Here is an 11,341-nt window from a genome sequence, read left to right on the forward strand (position 1 = left end):
AAAATGGTTTCTAACTTGTACGGTTGCAGAGAAATAGGCGATTTTCTACAAGTCACTTTTCAAGGTTTTTGGTCTATAAAAGTGGCAATTGTTATTCGATTTACATACAATTTTCACCATGTGATGCCCTATGTCATTTCTGATTTCATAAAAGTAATTGAACATTTTCATTATCACCGGAAGTACAGTACACTTACATGTAACAAATGTATAAAATTAATTGATATTGCTGGATTTTGTTGATTCGGCGTCCATTTTATTTGATGTGTGCAATGCTTATGTGGAAACCTGTTTAATGGTTTCATTGGTACGGGAAGTAACATGTTTAGGGTAAAGTGGCACCGGTGAAACCCGTCATTACTGCATCGCAGTTCTAGTTTATATTGTTTTTACTAAAAGCCTATTGAGATTACTAAAATTATTATTATTATTTACCGCGGGAGCCTATTTCTCCATGATCGTCAACAGATATCGATCTGGAACCTAATTTTCTATTGGGAAACCATGTGGTTGTTACTTGATAAAGTATTTTTGAAACTTCTGCGCAGACCGGAAGTGGCCGAATTTTGAACGGTAGCAATAAATCAAAAGGCGGCCGTGGTTTCGCCAATTCTTTACCTATTTTAAAACAATTCACATTTTTGGAAACCCTGAATCTTTTCCGAGACAATGGCTATCTCACATTTTTGAATTTCGAACATTCATCTATGGCTTTTGTCGTTCGAAATTTGAAAATTTAAATTTTTACAAAAAACTTTTTTATTTATGAATATTTTTTAGTCGTGTTTTACACAAAATTAACGAGTCATCTGACTTGGGCAAAAATGTGAAATTTTTTTGTCTCAGTAATTTTCCTTAGCCGCCATTGGCTAATTCAGTTTTTCAGTCCTAGATTAATTATTGATTGCTCGATTTGTATAAAACAAAGTCCATATACTCCGTTGTCTCAATTGTCATTTTTTTTGTTACCGATAGAGATATCTGTCGGCATCGGAAGTGGCTTAATTTTACCAAAAACTACAATTTTGACAGTTAGGTACCATTTTTCGAAAGCAAATATTATTTTTTTAAAAAACTGATATAACTAAAAGAGTGTGCCCTTTAAAGGCGCACAAAATGTTGGGATCGTTTTTTTTAATTTCAATTTCATTTTCGAGTAAATTCGATTAAGAGGTGTTCTTGAAAAAAGGTGTAAAATTGACCTATTTACAACCCATTCAGGCTTTTTAGATTTTAAAATATTTCTACGTAACTTTTATAAACTTGTACCTATAATCCATACGAAGAAAATGTATGTTAAAATTAGTGTAATATAAGCAGTTACCTAGAAATGGGCAATTTTGAATAAGTCACTGTTTTCGTTATTTTGCCTGTAAAATAGTCAATTATTATTGGATTTTCACAAAAGTGACACCATTTGATTCAAAAAGCAAGTATGCGTCGTATCAAATTGATTACAATTTAAAATTGACACCGGAAGTGACGCCATTTTGTCAAAAAATGCATTTTTAACTTTTAAAATCAATATGTTTTTCAATCAAGAATTATTTAATATCTATTAATAATTTTAACTTTTGGTTTACATTCACATATTAATAAAATTCATAAGGTCATATAGATTTCATAAAATTGTTTCTAACTTGTTCAGTTGCGGAGAAATGGGCGATTTTCAACAGGTCACTTTTCAAGGTTTTTGGTCCATAAAAGTGTCAATTATTATTCGATTTTCATACAATTTTCACTGTGTGATACCTAATGCTATTTACAATTTCATACAAGTAATTTAAGATTTTCATTATCACCGGAAGTAACGTCATTTTGGCAAAAACTGTATTTTTAGCCTTCAAAACAGATATTTTATTCAAATGAGTCTGATTTGTAATGTTTTTAAAATTATGATATTTGATTCCAATCAACAAATAGATTGAACCCATACGATCATACAGATACCAGAAAATGGTTTCTAACTTGTACGGTTGCAGAGAAATAGACGGTTTTATACAAGTCACTTTTCAAGGTTTTTGGTCTATAAAAGTGGCAATTATTATTTGATTTACATAAAATTTTCACAGTGTGATGCCTTATGCCATTTCTGATTTCATAAAACTAATTGAACATTTTCATTATCACCGGAAGTACTGTACACTTACATGTAACAAATGTATAAAATGAATTGATATTGCTGGATTTGGTTGATTTGGCGTCCATTTTATTTGATGTGTGCAATGCTTATGTGGAAACCTGTTTAATGGTTTCATTGGTACGGAAAGTGACATATGTTTAGGGTAACGTGGCACCGGTGAAACCGTAGTCATAAAAATATTCGATATTAAAAAAAAAAACCCCAGTAAAAATCGGTGCTCTTGCAAAAATCGTGATTTCACGGTCGGGTGTGACCGGATCAAAACACCTAAAGTATCGTTTGGTAGCTCGATGAATGGGCTATTGTATGACACACTTCCTGTCTGATTCCTGAAAGCCGGTTCAGTGCTGCGTGCAGGTCTAGTTATTAGGCTTTCAGACTTTGTCTGAAAGACTATTGTTTTTACTAAAATTATTATTAGGTTTTCAGACTTTGTCTGAAAGACTATTGTTTTTACTAAAATTATTATTATTATTATTTTTTTCCGCTGCAGCCTATTTCTCCATGATCGGAAACAGATATCGATCTGGAACCAAATTTTCTATTGGGAAACCATGTGGTGGCTACTCCTTAAAACAATTTTGAAACTTCTGCGCAGACCGAAAGTGGCCGAATTTCGTGCGGTGCATAAAGATTAAAAAACGGCCGTAGCTTCTTCAATTCTGTACCTATTTTCATACAAATGACATTTTCAGAAACCCTGAGTCTTTTCTCGGACGATAGCAGTTGAAAATTTCGAAATTTCGAAACTTCGTCACTGACTTCTAGCGTTCGAAAAATGAAATTTGACCTACATTTTTGGATACCTGAAGACCATCCAATACCAGAAATATAAGTTTCATTCCGAGTTATCGCCCTTTATTTTTCGATTTTTTTCGAATTTTCTGCCCATTTCCCAACCCTTATATTTTTGGGAAAGGATAAATCGATAGTTCTGAAATTCCTGGAACATAAAGCTATATAGTCAGACCGTTGCATAAAGCAATTTCAAAAACGATCCGGAAACCGGAAGTAGTCGAAATAATGATAGATATTTCGAAAAAAAATGCAAAAAATGGGTGTTTTGGGGTGATTTTATGTTGTCATCTTTATTTGTCTGATCAAGTTCATAAAATTAAAACATATTGGTCAAAAATTAATCATTTCTAACTTCTGTTGTGGCCATGAGAAGTTAACTTTAAGTTTAGGTTGCCATCTTTATGTGTCTGATCAAGTTCATAGAATTAATGATAATTCTAAACAAAATGACCTTTTTAAATTGGAATTGTTCACTGAGGTTGTTATCAGTCTTTAAAGTACTGGTACATGTATAACTATGTAAAGTGGTATAAGGTGTTCTAGAAAGAGTAGACATGCCATGTGTTGTAAACTTATCTTTTGGAGATTGAAAAGGAAATGGTTATACGTCTACTAGATATATTTAAAATACATCAAATCATAAATTATTTTTGTCCCCCGCCTTTCGAAGAAAGCAGGGGACTATTAAAATGGGTTCGTCTGTCTGTCTGTCTGTCCGTCACACTCTTTGGGACATAGTAACTCTCTTTCTAATTGAGCTAGAATGTTCAAACTTGGTGTAGGTGTTGATTAGGTCAATGGCTTAATGGAGTTCGAAGATGAGCATTTTCTGCTTAGGGTAAGCAGAGATAAGCAATTTGATTGGTTGATGCTTTGGGACACTATAACTTTATTTCTAATTAAGTGAGAGTGATGAAACTTGGTGTATAGTTTCATTACATCATTACCTTGACTAAATTTGATAATGAACATTTTCTACTGAGGGTAAGCATTTTGATTGGTCGAGACTTTGGAACACAATAACTCTCCTTCTAATTAAGGTAGAATGTTCAAACTTGGTGTAGGCGTTCAGTAGGTGAATGCCTTGATGGAGTTCGATGATGAACATTGTCTGCTTACGGAAACAGAGATAAGCAATCTGATGGGTTGATGCTTTGGGACACGATAAATTTATTTCTAATTAAGTGAGAGTGAGGACACTTAGCGTATAGCTTCAATACCTCAATACCTTGACTAAGTTCAATAATCAACATTTTCTGCTTAGGGTAAGCAGAGTGATAAGCAATTTGATTGATCAAGATTTTGGAACACAATTACTCTCATTCTAATTGAGGTAGAATGTTCAAACTTGGTGTAGGCATTCATTAGGTGAATGCCTTCATGGAGTTTGATGTTGAACATTGTCTGCTTATGGTAAGCAGAGATAAGCAATCTGATTGGTTGATGCTTTTGGGCACGATAATTTTGGTTATAATTTAGTGAGAGCGATGAAACTTGGTGTATAGTTTCATTACATCAATACCTGTACTAAGTTCGATGGTGAGAATTTTCTGCTTAGGCTAAGGAGTGATAAGCAATTTGATTGGTCAAGACTTTGTTTTAGAACTAATTTGGGAGCCCCTTTAACATTGGGACATACACTGCAGCCCATTCAGCGCCTCACGTTATCAGGGCCTGGTGAAAATGCAATGGTTGTTGCCCAAAATAAAATAAAGAATCTTTCAAAGTATTAGTACGCATCGTTTTCTCCTGAAATTTGTGCCAAACTCTGACACTTTTTGGTCCATGGCAAGTTGTTCCAATAATAAACAAGTACAGTTACTACTCATCTATTTTCAGGGGTGTACTGGGCCTCTTCACCGCGATGGGGGCCCAATGAAACCAGTCCGCCCATGACAATTTTAATATAGGGCTAAATGCAGAATTGTGGTTATAAATAGTTACAAAATCGAAACTGAAATCAGAGAAAATTGGATACCAGCCACAATCAGTAGATCAATAGCAAGGAGGATTGATTGATGGTGCATGTACGTACATTGAGCGCCATTGGCTTTTAGTATCACTGGATCTGTTTGGAACAAGGGAAGGGCAGCAGGAAAAGAGGGCACAATGTTGTTGTCATTAGGGCAATGGGAATATGATGACATCGACACAGGCATTTCCATGAGTATATGAGGTGATGCATTCGAAATTCATAATGTGAACATATATTGCCTATTCCTTATACCCTAAGGACGGCAATTATTGATTTTGGTTCATGATCTCCCCCCCCCCCTTGGGTGGTTCCACACCCCATTTGGTTAATCTTTTGTCTGTAAATACTCTACAGGTTGCAATTATTAACAGATTTTGTTCAAATTCAGCATATCAATCATTTCAATAACAGGATTGTACCTATTATATTGTTCAATATCCAACCCCCAGGGGCAGAGTCACGCCAAATTTTTGTGTTTATCATCTACAGGCTGCAATTCTGAATGGATCATCTTGGAATTTTGAATATTTATTCCTTATACCCTAAAGACAGCAACTATTTATTTTTGAAGCATACCCCAACCCCCCAGGGCGGTGTCACACCCACTTTTTTGTAAATATTTAGTCTCTTAATTTGGCAGCGGTACCGATGCCCTAGTTTAGACATGAAGGCAACTTTTTCAGAAGGAGGTCACATAGCCACACATACCCCCATACCCTGGTAGGAAATCTCATTGGATTCAAGCGTTATCAGCAATTTCCCGTTTCTTTTGTTTTTGCATTTATGAAGGCATACCCTGCCTACCCGCCCAGCATGCCTCTGATATGAGTTACTGTACTTAACCCCATTTATAAACTTCTCAATATTTGATTTGAAATGTTCAGACACGGTAAAAAGGCTACATTGTCACATTTTCATTTGATTTACATACTAGAAACCACTTTAATTTACAGTGTTCTGTGAAATCTGAAAATGGCCCTTTCAATGTATTTTATAAGTACATACATGTATCTATACACTTTATACATGTATCTGTGTAGGTCTTGTAGAGAAGCCAGGCAATGTACCTAGACACTGTGATTACATTCAGATATTTTGGGATAACTGCCAGCACATGAATTAAACTAGAAAAAAACTGTGGTACAAACAAAAGCTGACTGTGGTGTTTTGGGTATATATAATAATGTTTACATTGGTAAAAGTTGATAGAAACATTACACTAGACATTGAAATAAAGATATTTCTTCTTTAAAGAGATGAAATTTTTAAAGGGTAAATGGATGAAAAATTAATTCTATTGATAAGCTTATTTACAAAAACATTTTCATTAAAATAAAAATATTTCTACTTTAAAGAGATGAAACTTTTATAAAAAAATATTGTAGGTGAGTGAACATGATGTGTAATAATGTATGCAAATATTCATAGTGGATAGACAATTTTAAGGGAGAACTTTTGATTGGATAGTGTGCATGCTTTCTGCATTAACCTCCTCCCACACTCTAAAACACAAAATTTCAGATGTTAAAAAAAAATGAGAAAATGAAATACTAAAAATTTGTCAATTAGAAAGGTGGCTAGGGCCCCAAAAAGTACAGTTGGTGCCCCCCATCCAGAAAAATATTAACTGGCTCATAGTCCATGAGAGTCCCCTTCAGCTTAGGCAGCCTCATGGATACCGAAAATATCGTGTTGGAGATACTACAATGGGATAACCGAAGGACCGGTTTACTGAGTTGACATTCTTTAAACCACATTCTGTTCCTTTACAGTACTTTAAAATAACACTCATGTCATGAAATATTTATTAGTCTAAAATGTAAAATGACTTAATGAAGTCTATTAAGTTGAAAATAAAAGTATTTACTTGTTTAAAAGCTTTCACCATAATATAATTAACTTACTGTAAAGCACATCAATGGTTTCAAATCAAAATTTCATCTCATTTAAATTATCAACAACAAATTTTTTAAGTTAAATAAAGCATTCACCATAATATAATTAACTTACTTACTATAAAGCACATCAATGGTTTCAAATCAAAATTTCATCTCATTTAAATTATCAACAACAAATTTTTTGAGTTAAATAAAGTTATCAAGTAAATGATTGGTACTGTAATAGACATGGTTATGACATGTCATTAAATGAACGTCATTTGGATATTTAAAGGTTGGTCTCGGTCCATATTATCAAAGATGCTGATTGAAATATGCAGTTTTCGGAAAATATCTAATTTTTTACAGCTTAATCCATGCTTCAATGTAATCAAATCGGTTATTTAAACTTTTTTTTGTAGGGAATGCAAATATGAGGGTGATTTGAGTCAAAAGTCAGTACTATGTGCTTTTACATCCCCAATGCTGCAAATGCTGAATGTAAGGTGTAAATTACCCCCAAGTCGAAAGTTAAAAGAAAACTTGTAATACTGACAACTACAAAGTTTTTTTGTTCTGTGCAAAAAGAATTAGCTCTATTACATCACGACATCACTTAAATTGACATCTTGACTTTTGACAAATTACATTTGGTCTACCTATAATTCATTTTGTGATATAACCAATTCAATAAAACTTAATTTATTTAACATTTTCACTTTCACATTGCACTTTTGACATCTACCTTTTGTCATTCAAGTCTGATTTGTCACTTGAACAATGTATTTTCTCCTTCAGCATCTGTCTTTTGCATCGTAACTTTTTACATAAGAACACGAAATCAAACCAGTATGCAAATTAGTTCACACGGCACCTTTTTTTGCCAAACTCAAACTGGCATACAATAAGTCTCCATACAATAAGTTGGTTTACCATACCATAAGGGTGAATCAAGCCAGCGTACAATAAGAAATTCGCTGGATGACCGTGACTTCAGTGAAGTCACATGCTTGGTATGGCTAATCTGAGCCTTTGATAAATAAAATAAATTGAAAATAGTCTATATTTAGTAATTAGGTTATTGTCTGATAGCTACACATTTCTTTGCCCAAAATAAAAAGGATTTCATCTCTTCTAAAGTATGTAATCATGAATGTGACAGGCAATAACTAACAGATTCAAAGAGCGATAGAAAAATACTTTCCGGTGATGCATTACACGATTTCTGGAATTCCGTAATAATAATATGACCCGTCTTTTGACTTTTAGATACTCCCTACCCCTCTCACTTAATAGAGTTTATTACCATGCAACTTTGATCTTTCTTCAAGGTATGTAAATATTTGTGTGCCAGAATATATTTTAAATAATTAAAAACTGACATGAATATATTTTCCAGTAGTATATGAAAAGCAATCACGAATTTCGTATTAAGACCCGCATTTTGATATTACTTCCCCCGCCCCCCCCTTACTCTTTTTTCAAGGTATGTAAATATAAATGTGCCAGAAAATAATTTACATATTTGAAGAGGACAATGAACATACTTTTCAGTAGTATATAACAAGATATCATGAATTTCGTATTAAGACCTGTATTTGATGTTTAAATCCTCCGAACCTATTATTGGGGGGGGGTGGGACAGATGTCAAAATTGTTTACTGGCTCATTCATATTTACATATCTTGATACAAGATTAAAGATAGAGTGAAGAGGGGGGGGGGTATTTAATGTTAATATACGGGTCTTAAGAGCCATTCCACGAGAAAACCATGCAGAAGGTTCGAAGGTGGGGGTCGGCCGATTGAGTTCATATGTACAGGGTTTGGTCGACCCATCGAGCCTACTCCCCAGCCAAAAGTCAAGATGTCAATTTAAGTGATGTCGTGATGTAATAGAGCTAATTCTTTTTGCACAGAACAAAAAAACTTTGTAGTTGTCAGTATTACAAGTTTTCTTTTAACTTTCGACTTGGGGGTAATTTACACCTTACATTCAGCATTTGCAGCATTGGGGATGTAAAAGCACATAGTACTGACTTTTGACTCAAATCACCCTCATATTTGCATTCCCTACAAAAAAAAGTTTAAATAACCGATTTGATTACATTGAAGCATGGATTAAGCTGTAAAAAATTAGATATTTTCCGAAAACTGCATATTTCAATCAGCATCTTTGATAATATGGACCGAGACCAACCTTTAAATATCCAAATGACGTTCATTTAATGACATGTCATAACCATGTCTATTACAGTACCAATCATTTACTTGATAACTTTATTTAACTCAAAAAATTTGTTGTTGATAATTTAAATGAGATGAAATTTTGATTTGAAACCATTGATGTGCTTTATAGTAAGTAAGTTAATTATATTATGGTGAATGCTTTATTTAACTTAAAAAATTTGTTGTTGATAATTTAAATGAGATGAAATTTTGATTTGAAACCATTGATGTGCTTTACAGTAAGTTAATTATATTATGGTGAAAGCTTTTAAACAAGTAAATACTTTTATTTTCAACTTAATAGACTTCATTAAGTCATTTTACATTTTAGACTAATAAATATTTCATGACATGAGTGTTATTTTAAAGTACTGTAAAGGAACAGAATGTGGTTTAAAGAATGTCAACTCAGTAAACCGGTCCTTCGGTTATCCCATTGTAGTATCTCCAACACGATATTTTCGGTATCCATGAGGCTGCCTAAGCTGAAGGGGACTCTCATGGACTATGAGCCAGTTAATATTTTTCTGGATGGGGGGCACCAACTGTACTTTTTGGGGCCCTAGCCACCTTTCTAATTGACAAATTTTTAGTATTTCATTTTCTCATTTTTTTTTAACATCTGAAATTTTGTGTTTTAGAGTGTGGGAGGAGGTTAATGCAGAAAGCATGCACACTATCCAATCAAAAGTTCTCCCTTAAAATTGTCTATCCACTATGAATATTTGCATACATTATTACACATCATGTTCACTCACCTACAATATTTTTTTATAAAAGTTTCATCTCTTTAAAGTAGAAATATTTTTATTTTAATGAAAATGTTTTTGTAAATAAGCTTATCAATAGAATTAATTTTTCATCCATTTACCCTTTAAAAATTTCATCTCTTTAAAGAAGAAATATCTTTATTTCAATGTCTAGTGTAATGTTGCTATCAACTTTTACCAATGTAAACATTATTATATATACCCAAAACACCACAGTCAGCTTTTGTTTGTACCACAGTTTTTTTCTAGTTTAATTCATGTGCTGGCAGTTATCCCAAAATATCTGAATGTAATCACAGTGTCTAGGTACATTGCCTGGCTTCTCTACAAGACCTACACAGATACATGTATAAAGTGTATAGATACATGTATGTACTTATAAAATACATTGAAAGGGCCATTTTCAGATTTCACAGAACACTGTAAATTAAAGTGGTTTCTAGTATGTAAATCAAATGAAAATGTGACAATGTAGCCTTTTTACCGTGTCTGAACATTTCAAATCAAATATTGAGAAGTTTATAAATGGGGTTAAGTACAGTAACTCATATCAGAGGCATGCTGGGCGGGTAGGCAGGGTATGCCTTCATAAATGCAAAAACAAAAGAAACGGGAAATTGCTGATAACGCTTGAATCCAATGAGATTTCCTACCAGGGTATGGGGGTATGTGTGGCTATGTGACCTCCTTCTGAAAAAGTTGCCTTCATGTCTAAACTAGGGCATCGGTACCGCTGCCAAATTAAGAGACTAAATATTTACAAAAAAGTGGGTGTGACACCGCCCTGGGGGGTTGGGGTATGCTTCAAAAATAAATAGTTGCTGTCTTTAGGGTATAAGGAATAAATATTCAAAATTCCAAGATGATCCATTCAGAATTGCAGCCTGTAGATGATAAACACAAAAATTTGGCGTGACTCTGCCCCTGGGGGTTGGATATTGAACAATATAATAGGTACAATCCTGTTATTGAAATGATTGATATGCTGAATTTGAACAAAATCTGTTAATAATTGCAACCTGTAGAGTATTTACAGACAAAAGATTAACCAAATGGGGTGTGGAACCACCCAAGGGGGGGGGGGGGGGGAGATCATGAACCAAAATCAATAATTGCCGTCCTTAGGGTATAAGGAATAGGCAATATATGTTCACATTATGAATTTCGAATGCATCACCTCATATACTCATGGAAATGCCTGTGTCGATGTCATCATATTCCCATTGCCCTAGTGACAACAACATTGTGCCCTCTTTTCCTGCTGCCCTTCCCTTGTTCCAAACAGATCCAGTGATACTAAAAGCCAATGGCGCTCAATGTACGTACATGCACCATCAATCAATCCTCCTTGCTATTGATCTACTGATTGTGGCTGGTATCCAATTTTCTCTGATTTCAGTTTCGATTTTGTAACTATTTATAACCACAATTCTGCATTTAGCCCTATATTAAAATTGTCATGGGCGGACTGGTTTCATTGGGCCCCCATCGCGGTGAAGAGGCCCAGTACACCCCTGAAAATAGATGAGTAGTAACTGTACTTGTTTATT

The sequence above is a fragment of the Patella vulgata genome, chromosome 1 (assembly GCF_932274485.2).
Source record: "Patella vulgata chromosome 1, xgPatVulg1.2, whole genome shotgun sequence".
Classification (NCBI taxonomy): domain Eukaryota; kingdom Metazoa; phylum Mollusca; class Gastropoda; family Patellidae; genus Patella; species Patella vulgata.